Source organism: Bidens hawaiensis, unplaced genomic scaffold (genome assembly GCF_021521415.1).
Source record: "Bidens hawaiensis isolate Kalapana, Puna unplaced genomic scaffold, B.hawaiensis_p1.1 tig00031199_1, whole genome shotgun sequence".
In the NCBI taxonomy this organism is placed as follows: Eukaryota; Viridiplantae; Streptophyta; class Magnoliopsida; order Asterales; family Asteraceae; genus Bidens; species Bidens hawaiensis.
Window position 1 is genome coordinate 136174 of NW_027505207.1, and position 24002 is coordinate 160175.

Below are 24002 nucleotides of genomic sequence, written 5' to 3' on the forward strand. Positions count from 1 at the left end.
TGGTGTGGAGGGGCGCGAGAGGGGGCGCGAGCGGTTTTTTTTTTATTTTTTTATAAATGTATTAAAAAAACGTATTATTAAAAAAACTCATAAATTATTTAAAAAAAACACTCATTAATTAAAAAAACACATTAATATCTAAAAAAAAATTAAAGTACTAAAAAAAAACATTATTCTTATTCTTCGGCTTGGTCTTCTTCGATCAACCTCTTCCGGATACGTTCCTTTTGTTTTTCCATCAGCATTTGGTCGACCGGATTTAGGTTACTGAAGTCTCTTGTAAGGAATTCCAAATCTCTCATTCTTTTTTTTTCCTTTTTGTCATTAGAGACCACCTCCATGGTTTTGTTGAATTTATTGAGGGATTCAACAAGATCGTTGATGTTTACGGCTTCCCCCTCAGCCGGTTTTTTGCCCCTGGCGTCCCTTCCCAATGGCCGCCTCCTCGGCGGTGAAGACGTTTCCTCCCCCGCAACGTTTAGGTCGAATCCAACCCGGCAATCCGACCCGGCGGAAGTGCTATACGCTCCAGACGAACTAGTTTTAGTCCGTTTCGGCCCTACTTCCGCATCAAGGTCCGGCGCCACCAGCTCAACCCACTTAGAACACCTTCTCAACCTCTCCCACACCTTTACACCGTCCCACGTCTTCACCGTCCCATACCTCCGCAGGCACTCCTGCTTCCACTCTTCGACAGTGAAATTATAAACCGCCAAATCGTCACTGCCACTTGGTCTCATACGACCGGCGTTCCTGTTGAACAGATTAGTAAACAAGCCGACAAATTTTCTGATTTCGGTCCACCGACCCGAAATCATATCGGCGTTCCGCTCTGTACTCCCAACGAGCGAATAGAACGTCTCCCTAACCTTTGTCCAAAAGACCTTGCTCTTTTGGTAGTCCGCTGCAAAATGCATAAATAAATTTGTAAGTCATTTAACTTTTTTATTTAACTTTTTTATTAAAAATCATTTTTAAAAACGTTAAAACAATTACCGCAACGCCGATCCTCAGAAATGACTATCCAAGCCCGACACAGGGCTTCCTTCTCATCCGATGACCACGGAGTGGTTTTCCGTTTCGTCCTTCCAGTCGAAGCCGAACCCGACCCGTCCGTTGCAACTTGTTTTTTCCGGTGGACGCGTCTTCTTTGTCCCGCAGCTTCACCTTCTGGTTCTTGTGTCTCCGGAACTACAAAGTTAGGAGACGGTTGTATGTTGGATGGTTGAAAGCCGGATGATTGTTGCGACCCCGAATAAAACATCGCTTGGTTCGGTGCCGACCATAAATCGTCGTAACTGTAATCTGAATCTAGGTTTGGGTACCAATTTCCAGCCATGTTTTTAAAAAAAGGTTTGGAAGATGGGGTGATTTTGGGTTTTGGGTGTGGTATGTGATATTGGTATGTGATATTGGTGTTGGTTTGGGTTTGATATAGGTTTAATAGAGAGAAAAAATTGTATGTTTTATATTGTTGTTGGTTTGTATTTGATATAGATATATACAGAGAAAAAAAAAATTTTTTTTTAATAAAAAACGAGCCCAACGGCTCTATTCACGCATCCCAAGCCTCCTTCACGCCATTCCCAGCCGCTAGCCCATCCGCGCCTGCCTCTTTTTCCGCGCTCGCGCCCCTCTCGCGCCCCTCTCGCGCCTCGGTGGTGTGGTGCTCGCGCCCCGGGGCGCGAGCGGCTGACCTCTTGCGCCCTTTCTCGCGCTCCACACCCCTCAGCCTTATCACTTTCCATACATTCCATTTCAATTCACTTTTAGTATATTACAAACCAATAGATTTTATTCAATATATTATATTATCATTTTTATAACATTTTCAAGCACTAAAATGAAATATAAAGTTGTCTATTTTTGGAGGCAGACGGCGTATGAAGCATCAATTATCTCAAGCCGTCTGATCCTTTCGGCATGCACTTACACTTGTCAACACATTTGTAAACTAGATTTTCAAAGTACAACAACCAATACATACTGTACAACCAACACGTTTTTCTCTGTTTCGATGTACACCCTACTTTTTAAATAAAATTCAGTATTACCATTATTTCAACGTAAGCAATACCCGCAGGTAGAATAAAATTCAAAGTAACCACTATTTCGACTTAAACACTACCCGTTTAAATAAAATTCAATATTACCACTATTACCACACACTTTAACGACATTATCATCATCACATTAACGAAATTAGCTGAATCTAACCACGAAACTTTATTATTGAGATGAAGTGCACGTTCGTAAAATCGGAAGTAAGATTCAATATTTAATTTAAATTTATAAATATAACATATAACATTATCGGCGCATAAAAACAGATTTTCAGGCCGCTTGCTTTAAACTTTTAAACTTTCAACTTTTAATTTTTAATCCTATTACATTATATATCTAATAATAATATATCTTTCTTTAAACTTAGGGTCTCATTACTTCATAAGCTCATATCCATAAAAAAAACGAAACTGACGGTAACGGCATCAACGGTAACGGTAAGACGGTTATGGTAACGGATTCTCAACAAACTATTCAGGCGACTTCTGGCGGCGGCGGCAAATTCAGATCCAAATCAAACACAAACGCCTTCTCCGGCGGCGGCGCCGTACAATTCACAACCGATGACGAATCGGAGTCACTCTCGTTAGGTTTTCCACCGGTCCGTTTCGCCAGCTGATCGATCTGCGAATGAAACAAAAACAACGAATGCGCCACCGGAAACCTAGCATTCGTTAGCCGGAGATCCATCGCCGCCGCCGCCGGAGCCACCGGCACCGTCACGGGAACGGAGTTAGACGACTCGACGGTGCTGCTATCTCCGCCGCCGCAGGTGAATTCAACCGGCGACGGAAAGTTCGTCTTCGCCTTATCGCCGCGGAACTGAATAGCGGCGGCGTCGTACGCACGCGCCGCCTCGACGGCGGTGTCAAATGTGCCTAACCAGACACGTGTCTTCTTACCTGGATCTCTTATCTCAGCGGCGTACCGGCCCCACGGCCGCTTCCGTACGCCGCGGTAGCGAGCCTCGCCGCCGCCGTTATTGGCGGCGGAGGTGTTGGCGGTTACGGCGGCGGTGTTGTTGGGGTCAGGTTTCCGGTGAGGGACCATTGTGTGTGAGAATGAATGGGTGGATATGGGTGTTTATATAGTTGTAAAAAGATGATACGCGCGGGAGAAATGGCGCGTGAGTAGTGATGTGAAATAAATTGAAATTGAAATTGAAATTGAAATTGTTTTTAAGGGTCCTTATCCGTGGCCTAGGGCTAAATTCAAGAGGTTTTACTAGCCACCAATATTTTGCTATATTAAGGGTGTTGGAATTACACACTTTCATGATGTTCTATTTTGGGAACCATTTGTTAACCAAGTTAGTAGAATCAATCAATCAATCAATATAATTTAGAGGAGTTTATGTGTAATAAATTATAAATTTGTAGTGGATGAATAGACATGTCGGTGGCCTGACGTTAAGCGTGATTGTTAGATGTTTGATATTTCGTGAGCAATAATACGTCAGGTTACAAGGCCAGGACATATGAGAGGATAGAGAGGTGAGAGGTCCGTGTCAATGCCTCGTGAAACTAGTTAGTAGTGGATGTATACATCTGACGGCGGTGTGACATCAAGTACGATCATCAAGTTTGCATCACCAGTGTTACGTCGTGTTACAAGTTCAAGACACGTGAAGTTCTATAATGGGTGTATACTTCTTGTGACGGCGTGGCATTGAGCATGCCATCAAAAATCTGATATTGTGACATCATTATTACGTTAGGTTACGAGGTCAACACGTATGATCAGATGTTTACTTTAAACATCTAAAACTAACTTGTAATGGATGTTTTTTTTGTGGTGACGGCGTGACGTACATTGTCTATATCGGGTTACAAGGTAAAGACACATGAGATGTTTAAGGAGCATGACGTTACATCTCATGAAAATATGTTTGATAGGGTACGTAACGATCCATTAATGTATGTGATTACGTAAATATCTGTTGTCTTGTATATGTTAAATGCGAGTGGTGTGCTTTTTAAGTTCACTTCCTAAACTTATCTACACATCCAAATGATTGTAGAATATTTAAAGTTAATATCTTTGTTTGTAAGTTTTCTTAATTATACTATTGTTACATAAATCCTTGATTTGTCATATTTACTAGATGATATTACCAAGACTCTTTGAGAATTATAAGATAATATAATGGCTTAAACCATTTCAATGGAATCAAAAACTTGATTATGAAAATTAGTATTATTGATTATCTAGTATAGCATTATAAGGTGAATATATCTTTGCAAGTGGTAGGATAACAAATATAAGATTAAAACTAAAAGTTATTGCTAAATTAAACTTCCTAGCTATTTCCAGAATTTGTTAGTAACAACTAATCATGTCTAAAGCCTTTTCGTGTTCACACAATTTTTATTTTTCATGATGGTTGTTATAAACTCTTAATTTCTTGTTTTCTTCATATTTGGCTTTTGCATTGTTTTGTTATTACATAACACTTTAACATTGAGGTCATACCATAATATTATCATACAAGTACCGATTGTAAAGATGAACATGAATATAGTTATATTACATAAGGGCTAGTAGAGCAACCCACACGTCCATGCCACACACTAATCATTCCTTAGAATCGAAGCTTAATAACTTTCATTTACGGCTCACCAACTACGAAATGTACTAGATATTATAGAGGTAGGGTGAGGAAACGACTCGATAACCTAGATAACAGTACTTGCGGGTCACCCTTGACACACAGGAGAAACACCTGCAAGCCGCATAAACCTTCCGCGAGGAAGGAATACCGAGTTACTGTCAAAGGATAAAAAGCCGAGTCACCCTTAGCGCCATAAAGCCACCTGCAAGTGCGGGCAGACAACCCGCATAGGGAGACAACTGTAATAGATAATCTTCAGAAGAAATATCTCATTAGTATTGACATTTATTCCATAAAGGACATGTGACGTTCCAGCCAATAAGAAATGCTCATATGGATTTTTCCTAACAACCTTGCACATGGTTAGTTATAAAATCCAATGGAGAAGGGACACGTTTCATTTTGTTAAAGAGAGTATGTTCATAAAAGGGACAGCTCCCCCAATCATATTCCCAAAACCCCTGGCTATAAATACTCATTGAAATCACCATAAGGTACTTAAGCACAATATCACGTACTTCACCAAATACTTTGTACTTTCTCTATAAATGCAAATACTTATTCTCATCCCCTTTCCTGTCTTTCCCGTAACGAGATTCACGGTGTTTCTGTTTTGCAAGTTAACCTTCCTCATCTAGACAACCCTTTTACTAGCTACTTCATCTGGTCGAACATAGATCCGATTCACATCTTGGATTAGATCCAGGGTTTCTTCAGACATATCAACTGTTGATTGTAGATATGATCAATTTAGTTAAGAACATCAAACATTAAGGGGCTGTTTGTTTAGCTCTTTATGAGCCTCTTAATGATTCAGGTCTGATTGGGTCAGACTTAAGAGTGTTTGTTTGGTGAAAATATCACTTCTGAATGGCTGAATGGGCCTCTTACCCATTCAGCTCTAAAACAAGTCTGAATGAGAAGAAAGACCTAATTACCCACAGATACCACAAGTAAGTTCGTTCATTCCTTCTTCTCCTGCTCTTGGCGACCAACGCACACCACCACCACCACCACCACCATCGCTCGATTTTTGCCCGATTCAAAGCCTAACCATGTACGATTTCTGCTCTTTTGTTTCCCTACCCTCGATTTCTGTTTCCCGACCTTTAAGGTTCAGATTTGGTTCGAACGGCTAGGCTTAGAATCTAAGATTTAGTTCAGTTTATGTTAAATCTTATCAGGATTCATCAAATTACAAGATTCGTTTGGTTATGTCTTGAGTAATATGCTAATTATTCAGTTTATGCTAATTGATGTTTATTCAAATTTATAGAGTAATTGGTTTAATTAGGGTTGAAAATTGATACACTTCTGTGCTAGAAATCTGGTTCGATTTTGGGGTTACTGTGATTACTATCTACAATTTTTGGTTTTGTTGGATTCTTTGAGTTTGATGTTAGAAGTGATTACAAATGTTGATTTGCTAAATTTTTTATTAACATTTTAGTTGCAAAGGCATGGAGATAATATTAGCTGGTTCTTCTGTCAATTTGAGACCCCTTTTGAATTTCTTGATTGGGTATAAAGCTTTTAAAATTTCATATATTAATGGGCTTTACACGATTAGTATGTAGATGAGTGTGAAATCATTATATTTTTCAATATGTGTAATCTATAATTTCCTACAAGTTCCTCATGAGTAAAACATTAAAATGCCTTTATAGCTTTATGCCTTTATAACCTTTATATGATAGTTTTCTTAACTTAGTTTTTGATTTTCATAGTTGCAGCTAAAAGTGGAGAGCCACTGTTCCCATAGACTATCTTTCTAAGATTGAAAATCAATTGATAGTCGGTTCATTGCTCGATCGGTGTCAATTGAATTATTGATGATGGCGAGAGGTCCATCGCTAGGCTACACTGCAGCCACAGATTTTATCTCAGTAGCAACACTTTTCTTTATTTTAATAATTATTTCGTAAATCGATCGTTCGGTTAACCTGTTATGATTTGTTATTGACTGATTCAAATTTGATTTTAGGTTTTAAATCAAACAATTGTAGTCCTTTACACATTCTAATTAACCAGGTGAGTTCTCCTCATGGTTAATTCTTGTATATTTATTAGTGGTTTTTATTGTTCGCTTATGGTTATATGTGTGTAACCAAATTAACTAAACCATTCTTAAAGAGGTTCTTGCAGCTCTCAAGTACAAAAGGCATTATGATGTGACCAACTTGAGCTCGGTTCAGATGGACGTAGATTTTGATCGGCTGCCACTAGGCTCTCAAGAGCCTAAGGAGAGGGAAATAAAGTTTAAAGCAATTGGTTGGAAGGTCGACTGCAATAGGAGGGTGGTTCTGATAAGAAAATGTAAAGCTTTATATATGCCCCTCAAAAGGATTGTTTATTATTTGAGTTAAGACTTGTAATATTAACCTGATTTAAGTGACATCTTTTATTTATATTATATTGAATTTAATTTTGATGATGAACCAAAAATATTGTATTGCAAATTGTAAATGAGTATATAGTAGTTATTGAACACGTGGTTTAATAATTAAGCTTAATTTTGCAAATTGATATCATGCATTTTGTTTATGTTGTCGAATTCATAAATATGTGGTTATCATTTGGTTAATTGGTTTGAAGTTTTGTAGATGTAGTTTTAGGCATTTGTTATTATACTATTCATTTTGAACCTTATTGGCAAGTTGATATTAAGGTAGATGTGCTATAACGCATTTTGATCCAAAAGCCGATGCATGATGCACAATCAGTAAGGGCTCTCTGATTAAACACATACAGTTTATTCAGCACATAATAGTTCATGAGGGTAGAATAGTCTTTCTGCACGAGCATTCAGAGGTCCAACCAAACAACACTTACCGGCTCAGCTTTTACTGGTTCAGACTCTCTTAATCATTCAGACCTCTTATTGGTTCAGCAATTAATAGCTCAGCACTTGCCAAACAGCCCCTAAATGTATTATGGCATTACAAACGTGGCAGCATGCCCATAAACCCTAAATTTTGGTTATTGGCATTACCCGGTGAGTCATGCCTTGGATCACTCGCACCTTCATGGTCTATACAATACAACACACGATTACAACAATCCTCACACTAATAAGTTAAATAGTGTAGAGGACAAACTCCTTTTCACAATTTCACCCGATATCATTCCCCTGGATTGAAAGGTATGATACTCTACTAACTAACAAGAGTATAAGTATACACTTATACGATATTTTTTCTCTTTCTGTAAAACCCGAACTCACTGTCATGATGTAACTTAGTCATGAAGAGTAACGCTTGTGGCAATGTTATCTTGCTTTTTCTTTAACCCATGGTTAGAGAAAACTAAACCTTTAGAATTAGTAAAGTTTAGAGCAAGCCATGACGTTACGTCTTTATGGTAACATTTGATATCAAACGTGGGGCAAGATGCAAACGCTAGTTTTATAACCAAAATGATAACAAAATCCATCATGTTATTTTGATCCTATAAAAATCTTGGTAGATACCACAAAGACATTACAAGACCTATAGAAAACGTAATAGATTTGAAGTTAAGGTACCAACACACAATAACATCTTATAACCGCTTAATGTAAAAGTTGCAAGAAGACTTTGAACTTTGAAGCATAAGATAAAATAAATGTGTTCATGGGTTTCCAGGCGATTTAGATGAGATTGGAAGTGCGCTTTAAACAAGACAAGATAACTTTCGGTTAAGTTTTGAGACTCCTGATATAGAAAGAAAGAAAGTTTTAGTTATTTAACCGTATAATGACAAAGAACTACAGTGTTGATCTGATTAGGTCAAATCAAAGTACTAGACAAACGAAGATAAATATGAACAAACATTTAAACATACCAAGACTTATTACATGCTATTACAATCATATACAATGGTCCTACAATAAACATCCTAAAATCTATATAATACATTGAGGAGACCAAAAGAGGACCAAGATCAGCGGTGATGCTAGAAAATACGAATTTGATGAGAAAGGGAAGAGCACATATATTAAACCCCCACCTAAATCCAATCTATGATTTGTTCTCCTTCTGGTTGATCTTATTCTATTTTCGTAATATTGCACGACAATTATCAACAGAATGTGTTATCACATCACTAATCATCATTGGTCAAACTTAGACATAAAACTGTAATAATAAGTGTTCACCAATGAAAAATACGCCCATTCTTGCTTTTACTTTACACTATATTATGTTGATATTAAGTCGAGTTCTTAAAAAGAATGTGCGTCACATGATGAAATCCCGTGCGTTAACTAGTGTGTTACGTATTTCGACACAAGACACTGTAATATTAACTATCAACCAACCTCTAAACCCTCACTTCAACTCCGTAAATGAATTTAACACCCTCGTCTATTCTAGATTTATCATACACAAATAATGAATGAATTAACTATATCATCTTTCTCATCAAAATACTTGTGCAATCAATTGTTTAATTTAATAAAATTAGGATATCTGCAATCATAATTATAATTTATTTATTTACCAAAATAGTTATACTTTATAATTTTACTTATTCCGTCAAGAATACAAGTCAAAGATTGTAATTCATTAATTAAAAAAATTAAAAACGGCTCATGTGAGTTTGTGAAACAAGAGCGTGTAGTTCAGGTTTTAAATAGGCGCGTGGTCACGTGATGGCGGTGAGTTTGATTCAGGCAAAGAAAACATTCAACGTTGTCTATTTCAACTTTGACTATGTAAGTAAACTCCACCTCCCACTCATGACGTTACCTCCTTAAATCCTCCTACTTTTGCATGTTACTCCTTTTACTTTCTTTTGTACTTCATTATCGTCAATGGTTTTGTATTGGTATATCAGATTATTATTATTATTATTATTATTATTATTATTATTATTATTATAAACACAAAATTAAGCATGGTTACTTGGGTAACCCAATGGTAAAAGAAGACATAATACGCATGTGATCATAAACAGCGCTCGGTAGACCAAACCCATTATCTCCTGCTTCGGGGAAAACCTGCTAAGCGAAAGCGCTTAATGGTAAAACCTGGTTGGGATAGAATTCGAAGTTGAGACTATGCGACCTCTAGCCCAAATCTTCACTTCTCCTTAGGGGTGTTCTTCGGGTTCGTTTTTTGGGTTTCGGGTTTTCAGGTCGGGTCTTTGGGTTTCAAAGTTTTAAATCTTAATACGAAACCCAACCCAAATATCTCATGGGTTTTTCGGGTTTGGGTTTTTTAGGGTTGGGTTAATCGGGTTTCGGGTATCCTAGAAAACAAAACAAAAAATTTTAAAAACTTCAATGATAAAATTAAAACAAAATATTCTTATTTGCTCATAACGAACTAATCAAATAATAAACCAACATAACTTCATAAAACAATTCAAAAGAGGAATAAAACTAAGTAACTAACTCGAACCACAATCTTCTTCAATCATACGTGATTTAATTGTTCGATTACGGTTGCTATTAGTAATAAACGGAAAAAATAAATTAACAATAAACAATCGATCCATAATAGTTGGAATGACAACAATCGATTAAGGTCAGCAATTGATAACTATAGTGGCTAAGACTAAGCGTATTATACCTAAAAATATATTTAATTTCAAAACTAAAAGTTTATTCGGGTTGACCCGAAATTTATAAATCAAACCCGAAAACCAACCCGGATTACTTCGGTTCGGGTTCAGGTTTTTTCGGGTTGGGTTTCGGGTAAAAGTGACAGCCCTACTTCTCTTCTCATGACAGTTATGCTAAAAACTTATTGACATTATTATGATTATTATTATTTCTTAACAATACTTTTTTTCGAACGGGTGCTACTCTTATTAACCATTTACATCATTTAAATATATAGATTGCAAAATTTGAACTCTCAATTTTTGAAATCTCTCGAATAAAGAGGAGTCACCTAATTATCACCAAAATGCATTTGGGAATTGTATTTACAAATTTCTTGTAACTTATAGATTAAATTCATAGTTGTAATTGACTGAGACGCAATACTGCATGCGATTGATTTATATAAATTGAAGTGGTTGGACGATTTAACATATTTTCAAGTCGATATTAAAAAATTACATATAGTAATACTATATTCAAGTTAAACATAACAATATTCTCAATCTTAAGATTATTTATAAAAATAACTAGGTTATAACCCGCGCGATACACGGGATTGGGCAGGAAAAGGCGGAACTTAACAATATCAATTATGTTTAACATACATTGCAAAAGCAGACCTTCAAATATAGGTTACAAATATATATTCCATGCCAAACATTAGCGTGGGTATTGAAAAGCCCTGCGTTTACCAAACGCTATCTTTCAGAGTAATTGGACTAATACTATTCACAATCCAAAACCAATTGATACCTTTACCGAGCATATTAAAGCATCTTGACTTTGACTTTCAATGCCTAGCGATTTTTCTTTGACTTTTTGGTTAACTGTGAACAAAAAGTCAGCTTTCATTTAAAAGTCCAATTTATTACAAATGCCCTATTGGGAACAAAATAATATAAATCTATGACCTTGAAATTCAATGAGTGTTGGGAATCAAGATTAACAGATGTCATAAATTAAAAGGTAAAGAAATCAAATTACCCAAGTTGTTTTGTTGACTTCTGTTATGTTGTTGAAAATACCGATTCATGAAACCAACGCAAGTTGTCGACATTCTGGAAATAAATAGCGAAGAATATTATTAACTTTGGGTGATCTGATAAAGTTTTAGTAAAGTAAATTAATCTCATCCATCTAAATAGTGTATAGGATAAAGTGAAAAACCAACTTTTAATTCGATGTATATGGTTAATAGAAAACCGATTTTATAGAAAACTAATCAGACATATAACGTGGCAGTTGTGGTTAAAATGAGCAGTTCTAAGAGCATTCTCAACCCATTCTTTAAAGTTGTCAAACCCATATTATTTAGGGTAAATTTTAAGAAAACCATCAAAACCACCTCTCCAATCCATTCGCTATTATATTTATATGGCAACTAAAGTAAATCCCTAAATATAGGGACTCATTTTTGATCTATACCATATAATATATCACATATATACCAATCACCATTTACTATATAATAAGACAAAAAAGAAAAAAATAATAAAGAATTAATTTATGGGATATGAATAGGGAATAGAATGTGGAAAAATTTTAAAAAAGATAGAATTTATAAAATAGTGTTTTTTAGCTAAATTATAGGGAAAATATATGGAATGAGATGTGAATGCTTTAAGTAGTTTCTAAAGCACAATTCAAGTTAAACAAATTTTAACCAATAAGAAACAACTGAAATGTACCTACAATATAGGAAGGAATGAACATGATAAGTTATGTTTAACTTACTGGAAGTTTTAAACAAAAAATCTGACACATTGACTGCAGGTTATTTAATATACAGTCCTAAGTTATAAAACTTTTTAAAAATCATATTGAAGTACAATATAAGTTTAAAAAAAGACATTAAAGTTGGGTTTACCAGGTCATCCGTCAATTACATTAAAAGTCCTAACTTTGTTACAGATTATATTATATATTATACAATATGATTTGTTCACATACAGTATGAGAATTTAAGTAATAATATAACGGAGTAATTACCTTAGTGACTTAGTCTATTGTAGTGTACATTCTTTGAATAACTTTGGGTTAATATAGTATAACAAAATCAGTCCCCGGTAGTACTTTGGAGCTGGATATTGGATTCTATATGATCTCAGAATCTATAAATAAAATGGTTAATCAATCGAATAAAACCAACTCATCTGTATCACTGTCTCCAATATCTTTTGAAGACATGCTTTCATATGTACTTTTGTTCTTCAACATTCCATCTTGATGGATTCCACTTTCATGAGCAAATGTCTTGAACCATTATAAACACCCTAAGATTGGCGTAATGTACATCTACACTCAAATGTAACAACACGGAAAAATAAATAAATTTAGCCTAAATAACCCGAACCGACCCTGAGCTTCCCTGTTTTGTTTCAGTCCTGATATATGAAGAAACTTGGTCTCGGGTAGGGTACATACCCGATGGAATCGTCATCAAAACCGAAGCCCGATATTAGTAAAATAAAAAACCGCTGCTGTGCCACGACCTAAAAAATTATGGTGGCAGCCGCTTTTTATTCAAACATTAACCTATCTATTATCTAATATAATACAATACCAATTAGAAAGTTCAATAATTACTCCCATTCTCTGAACGATTATTTTGGTTCTTCATTCTAAACGATCAACAATTCTTCATCCATTTATGTATTTGTAAAATCTTCTTCATTAAGACATTTAATCAAATAGTTGGTGGGCATATTGAATCAAGCAATAAATTAAGCCTATATTGATTAATTAAGCATCAATATATGAGAAATCATATTGTACTAATCAAGTAAAAAGGAAGAATCATAGACCAAATTCAACATATACTAAATTTTCTTTTGTTATAAAAAACGATAATCTAGCATGAAGATAATTGAATAAAACAAAGGAGAAGCTGCTGTGAAGAATACACAATAAAACCTTGTTTTATTATAATAGTAGACGGAGACATTGTGTTTCTAGACAAGTTTGTTTTTAAATTTTTAGTCTTACTTTTTATGGTATGATTATGTCGATGTCTCAATTGTAATAACTGGAATATTGTGATTAACAGCCTTTAACCGCTTAAAACACTACGCATGAAGAAATGCAATTAATCTCTCTCTCACACATACACACTCACAAACGTAAATACACATATACACACGATTCATGTACAACGTGGAAAATAAGTGTAAAACACGTGTAAGAAAGAATACCAGGACGTGGCATGTGCATTTTAGAGTAAGGATACATTTGTTCACTAATTAATTACAATGTCTTAGTGGTTTTTATGTAGCATTACAATTGTTGCGTTCATTAATTATAATACTTTTTACGCCCCATTATAATTGTTATAATGGTTTTTATGCAATGTTGACAGGTAGTGTTTTTTGCTCATCGTTGTTATTACAAGCATATCAAAACAACATTTTTATAGGGTGTTATGTATACAATACCCAAATAACAGTTTTGTTAATGATACAACTTACAAAAATAATACAATGAAGGGAACTTTCTTCTTCTTTTTCTATTTTCACCATTCCGGTCATAACATCTAACATTATTGACGATCTTGCATCACCTCGAGTTAATCGTAACATCTAAGATAGTGAGATCAATAGTTCAAATCATCTTTCCCAAAAAAGAAAAACATTTAGTTTTACTTGATATGCACATCCTCTATCTTTCTCTCTACACAGAAACACATACACACACGGGCACCTATTTGTAGAAAGAGGGGGGGGGGGGGGGGTCGTTTACATTATAACGTGAGGTTCGCCTAAAAAATATAAATAACGATGAACACGTGTCACATGTACGTTGATGGCTCTATAACCGAAGAGGATTTTCATTTATTTACGCACATAAAATACAACAAAGTAATATGATATGAACATGTTACTTTACCATTTATATTTGTGTTGTTATATCAACACTTGCCTTGTTAGATGATATAATGGTAAAATAATACAGGTTTTAGTAACTAACCCCATTATACTAGTAAAATAGTGTAACTATAATGGTAAACCAACACAATTTCCTTACTGTATAATTGTAAAGCTGTACAATTTCCACAAAATGGATTATACTTATGACGTACCATTTATCTGTAATAAATATAATAATATTACACTCGTATTATAAAGAATAATTTTTTTATTATTTATAGTATACTTTTTAAAGAAAGAAAATAATAAAACATGTAAAAGTGATTTGAATTTAAAGAAATGTATTAAAACAAAGATTAAATTAAAAAAGTCTATATAAAAGCAAATAATCTATTTTACCTAAAATCAAAATCCTAAATAACCTTTAAACCATGTTAATTAACCACTTAAATATCTAATTTTGAAAGATTATGATATTGTTCGATTATTTAGACTACCGCTAGGCTAAAGACCGTTATCAGTAAGGATCGTTTTGAGTTGTGAGGTTTGGTGAAGGAAAATCGATCTTTCTTTCAAGTTGTACATTTATGAAAGTTAAGGGACGAAACAATTACAATAATAATAGTGTGGTTTCAATATTGCAATAAAAGTTGACATGCAAGATAGATGTGAAATTGATGTAAATATTCAACAGATGTGGGCCCTCTTGTTTGATGACGACAGGAGAGAGAATGTCCGTGCGTGCATTTTATATTTTTATTATAATCTTAAAATAATTTATAATTTATTACGTAAGAATTCTCTAGGACCGGACTTCTTACCCGGTTCAACCGCTCCTCATTCAACTCAGTTTGTCAACGGCGGACTATTATTCCGTATTTATCACATATTAACCGGTACCCAGCTTCGCGAGTATGAGTCTTATCAAATCCAGATAGTCATTAAGATAATCAAAGAATAACTTTCGTGGGTCATTGATTTCATGTAAAGCCCCGTTCCCGGTAGCCCTATTTTAGCGTCGGATTTACTCATAAACACAGTTCTACAAATCAGAGTTCATTAAAACTTTCGCGGAATATAAAACTTTAACCGTTTATTACAAAACATTTAATCTTCTCTTTAAAACCATAGCATAAATCATCATATTAAAACATCATTTCTTCCATCTTCAAATGCCAGCTGTTCGATCCATGCCATGTGCCAACCTCATGCTAGCTCTTTAATCATATTCACATGCGTGCATACTAAAAGTCAGCTATGCTGAGTGAGTTCTAGTTAATCAGACGACATACAATACATACACATATCTATAAATATCCATAAGAGGACGTCACATAGTATCTATTAAAAGAACTATTACTATTACCCTACTATTTATATTCTTCATAGAAGGACACTTTATATATATATTCTCCATGGAAGGAACATCCTATATACTTCCATAGAAGGAACACTAAGCTTTCCATCAAAGGAACACTGGGTTTTCCATTAAAGGAACACTAAGCTTTCCATCAAAGGAACACGGGGCTTTCCATTAAAGGAACTCTATGCTTTCTATCAAAAGAACACTCTATATATTATCCGCAGAGGGAACTCTATATATATATATTATCATTTAATATCCATATAAGGAGACAATCATCGCTATTCTTGGCAATACATGCAATATCCGAAGATCGTTCACGTATCGGCAAGTAACCATCCCTGCATTACATACAATATCCATATCTTTATTTATAACCTAACGGTACATGCAATATCCGAAGATCGTTCACGTACCGACAAGCAATCATTCATACATTATACATAGCACTCATATTCATAACTATAACTTGACAGTACGTGCAATATCCGAAGATCGTTCACGTACCGACAAGCAATCATTCATACCGTACACATATATCACATAGGGCATACACTTATCACTTAGGATAAGTGTATTAACTGATCACATCAAGTATGCACACAACCCCGAAAACATAACAAGGAAGTGGGGCTAGAAACTCACCTAAATCCTGCTTCGTTCTCTGATAGTTGTTAATCCCTTCTTTAACTGAGCTCGGCTGGCTGTATAAATTACACGTATCAATAATCATCCGATCTAATCTAACGACCTAGTGTTAGATTACTTTTACTTAGCATAGCTATGGTTTTCCTTTATTTTAACATTCTAGTATTTATCTCTTTAGGTCCTTACCATGCATACCGTCAAGCGAACTTAGATATAAGCGAACTTATATATTAGCGAACTTGTATATAAGCGAACTTGGATATAAGCGAATTTATATGTTAGAGAACTTGTATATAAGCGAACTTGTATATATAATCGAACTTGTATCAGGCGAACTTATATGTGGTGAAATTAACCAGCAGGCGAACTTATCAAGTAGGCGAACATATCAACTCGCGAACTTAGATATAGGCGAAGTTACAGCAGCAGCTACGGGTTCTTTCTCAACCCCCATAATCATCTTCATTTTAACGTGTAACCCCTTGATATGATATTAACCAACCCCGTGAACATTCCCATGATCGATATCGGGTAAAACTCGGCCCGGAAAAGCATAAAGTTTGGACCTTTAAGCTAAAAAAGTTCAATACTAGATCTATGGTTTATTTTAAGCGAGCCGTACATAGCCATGAGTTCGTTAAGTCCATTTTAATCTTCAAGTTTGCAAATTTACGATTTGTCTAGACCCGATATATCATCCTACCAATTTTCATTTAAATCCGTACACGAAAAGTAAACCTTTTTAACAAAAACGTACCTTTAAGGTTTTTGTTTGAAATCACTCGAGATGCTCGAAACCATGTCAAACGAACTCCGATTTGAGTGATTCAAACGGCCACAGAACCGTCTCGCCCCGATCTACAAACCCATCAGCTCACCTTCGCCGGAAACCTCCGCTACAGTCGCCAGAATAGTGAAACAGTGGCCGGAAATCCTCATTTTGAGCTGCTACGGTTTTGCTGATAAAAACCGTACTTCCCGACCTCTGATCGAAGACTAATCAGTGGGAATCTTCATTTATATATCTTTAACACTCAGTTAAAATTTGGGACCGATCCGACGGCTAGATCTCCGGGAATCTGTGTCATTATGGGTGGTTTTCTCAAAAACGGGAATTGTGACATCTGCCCCGATCCGACCCGACCCAGGTACCCGTTTCTCTGACCCGATCTCTCTTTTATTATTTAATATTTATACTTATATTTTACTTTTAATAATACTATATATTTTCCTTCCCGCCTCTCTCTCTCTCTTTCTTTCCGCCGTCCCGTCCCTCTTCCTTCTCTCTTTCCGCCTTGTTTTCCCTCCTCTTTGCTTGTCCTTTGGTTCTTCCCGCCTAAGGATGTCTGCAGCTCCACGCGCCAGACTCCTTATATGGAAGCCTGCGTGAAGACATCTTGTTCCTGCGATGCGTGAAGAGAACTCTTCTCGCAGCGCGCTAAGAATGCATGTTCTTCCCGCAATGCGCTAAGAATGTATGTTCTTCCCGCGATGCGCTTAGAATTCTTGTTCTTCACGCAGCACGCTAAGGATTTGTGATTCTTCCCGCAGTGCGCTAAGGATTTTTGTGCCAGCCTTCGCGCTCGCGCACTCAGCCTTCTCGCGCTAAACCTTTGAGTTTTCTTCTGTTTAATCTAGCCGTTTGCTTTTGTGTTGTCTTATCTTCTGTGCTGTTGACCTAACCTATCTAATGTCTGAATAGTTACTTTCGGCGCAGCATGCGTACCAACCCCCATTGGTTGGTAGAAAAAGTGACTGACATTATCTTTTGAGATCTGCTTTTGCCATGCTTGACCAGTACCTTTATCTGATCCGCCCATGCTTTTTACTGTTCCCTGACAGCTTTATCTTGCCCCCTGCAGCTGCCATATCTTTTGATATCTTTTGCTTTTGGAATCTTTTGCTTTTTGAGATCTTTTCCCCTTTTCTAGGGATTATGTCTCCTAGGGTTTTTCTATAAATAATAATAATATTTCATAACACATCACACACAAAACACTTAATCTCTCCTGTTCTCTTGCTCCTTGCTCTCTCTGCCGTCTTCCTCTCTGCCTCCGTCTTCCTCCTTGTTCTTCCTGCTTTTCCGGTAATATATATTATATATAATAGTTTACTTATTAATTATGCTAACTTATAATCAAGACTTAAAACCAATCGTTAAAACAATAATCTTATTTATAGGTTAACTTGTGCTTGTTTAAAGTTGGTTCTTGCTTTATCTATCACCGCATCGTTTATCAAGTGAGTTATCTCGTATCTAATCCCTTTTTATTTTAAATGCTTTGGGATGTTCATGTGTTCATACAAAACTTGAGTCTTAAACTTGTTTATGAACTTTAGTCGCGCAGTATCCCATGTGTTGAGGACGTTTACTTGGCTGTTTATTTGTATGTGTGTATCATTAACCGCTTTGTTCGGCCTATTCCGCAGTTCCGTTGGTACCATTAGTTGAACACGGGAGACCTATCGTTTACGGTTTTCTTTGTTTACACTTGCACAGATGTTTTCTCGTTTTTATGCTCAATTGGGAGCATGGATTGAACTATGATCTATGAACTATCTTAGGCTTGATCACAATCTGATTACACCCTTGTTAAACTCTAGACATACACGTGTTGCGCGCAGATTTACTGTGATTATCTATGATTATCTATTAAACTTGATTTCTCACCAACACGCAAGTGTTTGACGTTTATTTTAACACATGTTCAGGTTTGCAGTAGCTGTTTTGGAGCTTGTGGACACGTAGGACGTTTTTACTTTTGACCTAGAATTAAAATGTATCAAGACAAGTTAATGTTGTTTGAATGTTATAATTTATAATATATTGATTTATGTTTGATTTATGTTCTTTATTTTCCCCGCTGCGCGTGCGCGATAAAATGTGTATTAATAAATATTGACACCAATAGTGTCGCGAGTAATGAAGCAATATGTGGCGCCCCGATGTATAATCCGCCTTTGGTCGGGGTGTTACAGATTGGTATCAGAGCTCGTTGACTTTAGGATAGGTGGTTAGACGTAACGGCCTAGAATACCTAAGAGTCCCTTCTCGCGCATGAGAGAAATCTCATGTTTGCGCGCTTATTGTTAATTACTCGTTATTTATGAATATGCTCGCACTTGCGCAGTATATGATTTTATGTTCTATTTCGCGATATTTCGATTTTTGTGAATTTCGATTTTTATTGATTTTACTTACATATTCGTTTGTTGGGATTGAAAATCCGAAAAGTCATGGTGATACATGAATAGTTGATTTTCAATTTCCATTTACGATTATGTTCTGAGGTTGGAGACTTGAAAAGTCATGGTGATACATGAATTGTCAACCTCCAATACTCATTTTCTTGTATGTTTTATATTGAGGATTGAAAAGTCATGGTGATACATGAATCGTCAATCTCCAATACTCGTTTGCCCGTATATTTTAAATTGGGAATTCGGAAAGTCATGGTGATACATGAATTGTCGATTCTTGATTCGAATTTGTTACCTCTATTAAGTCTGCATTTAGGATCATTTATTTTACTTTAACTTTTGATAGTATCTAACTCCGTGAAACCAAGCTTTATAAGATTAAAACTTTGCGCTAAAACCAAGATATTAACTAAAATTAAAACTTTTATAGAATGCCTCCGCTATCTCGCCGATTTCAGAGAAGAGAAGCCTCGCGCATGCGTAGACAGCAACGTTCCCAGGAAATGGCCGCCGCAATAGCCCAAGCCTTGAGCCAAAACAATACATCCAGTTATAACATTAAGTCCTTTAATGCGGGTAACCCTCCGAAGTTCACAGGTCTTGAAGGAGCCACCGTGATGCTCCAATGGCTTGAGAAGATTGAAAACGCTTTCCTCCATACCCAATGCCCCTCAGAAAGACGAACCCTATATGCTTCCAGTGTCTTGGAATCCAGAGCGCTTACATGGTGGAATGGAGTAGCTCATGCGCGTGGCGCAGAGGCTGCTTCTAGCATGACATGGGAGGAATTCAAGGAAATTCTTACGCGAGAATTCTGCCCTCCCAACGAAGTTAAGCGCCTGGAGGAAGAATTCTGGAACTTGAAGCAATACAGCGGTGAAGCGCGCGAGTACGCGACGCGCTTCCACGAGCTAAGCTTACTGGTCCCTCACCTTGTTACCCCTTCCCGCCGAGCCATAGAGAAATTCCTTGGGGGTCTCCCCATGGAAATTCAAGATTCTGTATGGGCCAGAAACCCAGTTACCCTCTCTGACGCCATTGAGTTGGCCGCTGTGCTCAGCGACAACCATGTCAGAGCAGGAACCCTGTTCCTGCGGGGAACTGAGAAGACCAAACCCAAGACTGTCCCTGAACCAACAGAAACCAAACCAGAACCCTCAAACCATAACCAGAAACGTAGGCGCAGACAAGCCTATGCGCTTACCAACCCGCCCATTGTCCAGCAACCAATTTATCAACCAGTTTACGCGCCTAACCCACTGTCAACCTACCCAGCACCTCCTGTAGTCCACAACTATGCCTTAACCAATCCAGCACTTCCTGCCCCGCCAACTAAGAAACCTTACACAGGAAACCAACCCTTTTGCCCAACCTGTAGACTTCATCACCCACCTCAAGTCCCGTGTCGACGATGTAACCGATGTGGCCGCGTAGGTCACTCCGTTGAGTACTGTAGAACCCCTCCCTCCAATCCGATTGCGCCAACACCACCAGCCTACCCGCAGAACCCACAGCCAACTTACCAAAACCCACGACCCAGATCGTGCTTTAACTGCGGTGATCCAAGTAATTTCCGGAACGCGTGCCCAAGGCTACAAGTTCAGATTACTCAAGCGAATCCGGTGAACCAAATTTCGAACCAAGTGACGCGTGGCCGAGCTTTTAACATAACCGCGCACCAAGCGCAAGCGAATAACGACGTAGTTAATGGTACATTTTTGCTTAACGGATTTTATGCATCTATGCTTTTTGATACTGGCGCCGATAGAAGTTTTATCTCTCGCGCCTTTGAGCGGAAGCTTGCGCGACCGCGCGATAACTTAAAAGAAGATTTTTCAGTTGAATTGGCTAATGGCGAAACTGTTTTAATAAACTCGGTGATTAAAGATTGTACGCTTAACCTTAACGAAAACGATTTTCTGATCGACCTCATCCCTATGCCTCTTGGAAGCTTTGATGTTATCATTGGTATGGACTGGCTCTCGAAGAATCGCGCCGAAGTTATTTGCGCCAAGAAATTGATTCGCATACCTCGAGAAAATGGTGATCTTCTTATTTACGGCGAAAAACCCTCCAGTGGTCTTAAACTTATGTCTTGCGCCGAAGCCCAAAGACTCATGCGGAAGAAGTGTATTGCATTTCTAGCCCATGTGGTTAAACCCGATGAAGGAAAGAAGCTTCGCGATATCCCTGTTGTGCGTGATTTTCCTGAAGTTTTTCCTGATGATCTTCCTGGTATCCCTCCCGCTCGTGAAGTCGAGTTCCGTATTGATCTTGTCCCTGGTGCTTCCCCCGTGGCTAAATCTCCTTACCGTCTTGCACCCGCTGAGATGCAAGAATTGGCCAGCCAACTTCAAGAGTTGACTGCTAAAGGATTCATTCGCCCTAGCTCTTCGCCCTGGGGTGCTCCGGTGTTGTTCGTTAAAAAGAAAGATGGATCGTTTCGCATGTGTATTGATTACCGCGAGTTGAACGAACTCACCATTAAAAACCGGTATCCCTTACCGCGTATTGACGACCTCTTTGATCAACTCCAAGGTGCCTCTTGTTTCTCGAAGATTGATCTCCGCTCTGGCTATCATCAGTTGCGCATCCGCGATGAAGATGTTCCGAAGACTGCTTTTCGTACTCGTTATGGCCATTTTGAATTCTTGGTCATGTCCTTCGGTTTAACCAACGCACCCGCCGTTTTCATGGATCTTATGAATCGGGTGTGTAGGCCTTTCTTGGATAAATTCGTGATCGTGTTTATCGATGATGTTCTGGTGTATTCTAAGACCAAGGCCGAGCATGAGCAACATCTCCGATTGGTATTGCAAAAGCTTAGAGCCGAGCAACTCTATGCTAAGCTTTCCAAGTGTGAATTTTGGTCGGATGAAGTACAGTTTCTTGGTCATGTTGTAAACAAGATGGGTATTCATGTCGACCCATCCAAGATTGAAGCAATCAAGAACTGGATTACGCCATCCTCTCCTTCTGAGATCCGTTCCTTTCTGGGCTTAGCTGGTTATTACCGGCGCTTCATTTCGAACTTCTCGAAGATCGCTTTGCCTTTAACAGCTCTGACGCACAAAGGTAAACCGTATATTTGGGGCTCGAAGCAAGAAGAAGCCTTTCTAACGCTCAAGCGTTTGTTGTGTGAAGCTCCTGTTCTTGCGCTACCTGAGGGTAATGATGATTTTGTCGTGTATTGCGATGCATCCAACCAAGGTCTCGGTTGTGTTCTTATGCAACGAGGCAAGGTTATCGCTTACGCATCAAGGCAACTTAAGGTTCATGAAAAGAATTATACAACTCACGACCTCGAGCTTGGTGCAGTTGTTTTTGCCTTGAAGATCTGGAGACACTACCTTTATGGTACTAAGTGTATCCTCTACACTGACCATAAAAGCCTTCAGCATATCTTTGATCAAAAGGAACTTAACATGAGGCAACGCCGATGGAACGAACTCATCAGCGATTACGATTGTGAGATCCGGTATCATCCTGGTAAGGCTAATGTGGTAGCCGATGCGCTCAGCCGAAAACCCTGCCAGCTTAACTGTATCTTGCCGCGCACCCAGCTTCACTTCGCGCCGATTCAAAGCAACCTTGAATCGCGTATTCGTGACGCGCAGCGCGCATCCATCAGTAATGGTAACCTTCGCGCCGAGTTAGCGTGTGGCGCGGAAGCACTTTTTGTCCCTAATCTGAGTGGAATTCTCTGCTATCTTAATCGCATCTGGATTCCCTTTGATGAGAATCTTCGCGCTGATATCCTGAGTGAAGCGCACAAATCTCGATATTCTATTCATCCTGGCGCTGATAAGATGTACAAGGATTTGCGCATTACTTATTGGTGGCCTGGCATGAAAAAGGATATTGTTGTGTTCGTAGCTAAGTGTCTGACTTGTTCTAAAGTGAAAGCTGAACACCAACGCCCATCTGGTTTGCTCGAACAACCAGAAATTCCTACGTGGAAATGGGAATGTGTAGCGATGGACTTTATTACAAAGTTACCTTTGACAGCAAGCAAACATGATAGCATTTGGGTAATAGTGGATCGATTGACTAAGTCTGCTCACTTTCTGCCCATTCGTGAAAACTACCGTGTTGAGCATCTCGCGCAGCTTTATGTCAAGGAAATCGTCTGCCGCCATGGTACTCCTTTGAGCATCATATCCGATCGCGATGGCCGTTTTATATCTCGCTTTTGGAAATCTCTCCAATCTGCGCTAGGAACTCGCTTGGACATGAGTACGGCATATCATCCTCAGACTGACGGTCAGTCTGAGCGAACTATTCAAACTCTTGAGGATATGCTCCGATCTTGTGTTCTTGATTTTGGAGGTAATTGGGATTCACACCTGCCTTTGATCGAGTTTTCTTATAATAACAGCTATCATTCCAGTATTGGTATGGCCCCATTTGAAGCACTTTACGGTCGTAAGTGCCGCTCCCCGATTTGTTGGAGCGAAGTGGGTGAAACTCAAATCACAGGACCCGAACTTGTTCAAGAGACAACCGATAAAATCGCCAAGATCCGTGATCATCTGCTGACTGCCAGAAGCCGACAGAAGAGTTACGCAGATCGTAGACGGAAGCCTCTCGAATTTCAAGTTGGTGATCTTGTTCTCCTCAAAGTGTCGCCTTGGAAAGGTGTTGTCCGCTTTGGGAAGAAGGGTA

The 24002-nt window shown here is 37.8% G+C and overlaps 1 pseudogene; it reads right to left on the minus strand.

Annotated features, from left to right (window-relative positions):
- Positions 1-2359: 2359 nt before the first annotated feature.
- On the minus strand, positions 2360-3114 carry LOC143611476 (ethylene-responsive transcription factor 11 pseudogene; annotated as a pseudogene).
- Between the last annotated feature and the right edge of the window lie 20888 nt (positions 3115-24002).